At 34.9% G+C, this 1,465-nt stretch overlaps 1 non-coding gene across 1 annotated transcript; it reads right to left on the reverse strand.

Moving 5' to 3' along the window:
• Positions 1-966: 966 nt before the first annotated feature.
• Positions 967-1,073, reverse strand: LOC127089738 (small nucleolar RNA R71). The gene has a single exon (XR_007791295.1). It is a non-coding gene; the product is annotated as a small nucleolar RNA R71 (small nucleolar RNA).
• Positions 1,074-1,465: the final 392 nt, after the last annotated feature.

Below are 1,465 nucleotides of genomic sequence, written 5' to 3' on the forward strand. Positions count from 1 at the left end.
TGAAAAGTGAAAAGAGGAGGGAAATTTTTGGGGTACGACACATGGGTTGTGCGAAAGTGAACAATGTTTTTAAGTTAATAATTTTTTTTTTGAAAAATATTTTAAAAAACAAAATAAACGCCAAAGATTTATTGCGTCCTAGAGGAGTGATTGAAAATTACGTTTCGGTCTCTCTTTTAACTATTTTCTGAAACAAACTTAAATTTCATTTCCCTTATTAAACAAACAAAAATTGATCAGCCTTAAATTTATTTAGCAACAGTAGATAGCAGTTAAGTTAACTGAAAAGTCTCTGTGAGTACGATATCTTTTGTATTACTTTGATAAAGTTCGTGCACTTGCGGGTAAGCTACCACACAAGTCAACACATCAAGTTTTTGGCACCGTTGTCGGGGACTTTTATTTAGTCAACATCGTAACTCAATTGTTGCACCGTATAAATTAAGGCATTTTATTTTATTTTCACCAATTGTATGCCTAACACTTGCTCTCACAAAGAGAAGTTAGAACAACCGATTCTTGAAATCTAGCGTTACATTAATCTCAAAACGCCAAATACATGAACTTAGATCCATATTTGAACCAATGGTTGAAGCTGATAACCGTCCACTTAAGGGCGATGCAATTCTGTCTCAGGACAAACCACACTCAAGCATTATCCCACATGCAATCTAGGCGAACTCTTTTGAACTGAAACCGTCTCTAATGCAAATTGTGCAACAAAACCAGATCTCTGGAAATCCTACAGAGGACCCAAAGCTTCATTTATCAGTGTTTGTACAGAATGCAGACACATTAAAGAGTAGTGACGTAAATCCATAAGCCATTAGACTACGTTTATTTCCATTTTTCCTAAAAGATAGAGCCAGAGCATCGCTATAGTCTCTAACCATGAACTCCATCACCACTTGGAATGAACTCAAAAGGGTATTCTTAGCCAAATATTTTCCACCAAGAAAAATGGCAGTGTTAAGAAATCATATAACTATGTTTAAATAAATTGAAGGAGAATCACTTTTTGATGCATGGCAAAGATATAAAGATATGATAAAACTATGTCATCATCACGAATTAGAATAATGGCTTATCATTCATACTTTCCACAATGGTCTACTATACGACACCAGAATGACCATAGATGTTCCTCTTGGAAGAGCCTTAATGAATAAACCCTTCGAGGAAGCCTAGCAACTTATCGAAAACATGGCTCAGAATCATTAACAATGGGGAGCTGAAAGAGTTCAAGTTAAGAAAACCTAACAAAATGGAGTAATGTTCAAAGTCAATGGATTTGATCATGTAAATGCTAAAGTTGAGGCACTTACCCAAAACATCAATAATTTAACTATAATAACTCCAACCATTATAGTTGTTGTAGCCCTAAACTTTGAAATTTGTGGAGTCCAAGGACATACGGATACTGATTGCCAAATCTTGACTAGAACTACATTAGACCATGTAAATT

This window comes from Lathyrus oleraceus, chromosome 5, assembly GCF_024323335.1.
Source record: "Lathyrus oleraceus cultivar Zhongwan6 chromosome 5, CAAS_Psat_ZW6_1.0, whole genome shotgun sequence".
Taxonomy (NCBI): Eukaryota; Viridiplantae; Streptophyta; class Magnoliopsida; order Fabales; family Fabaceae; genus Lathyrus; species Lathyrus oleraceus.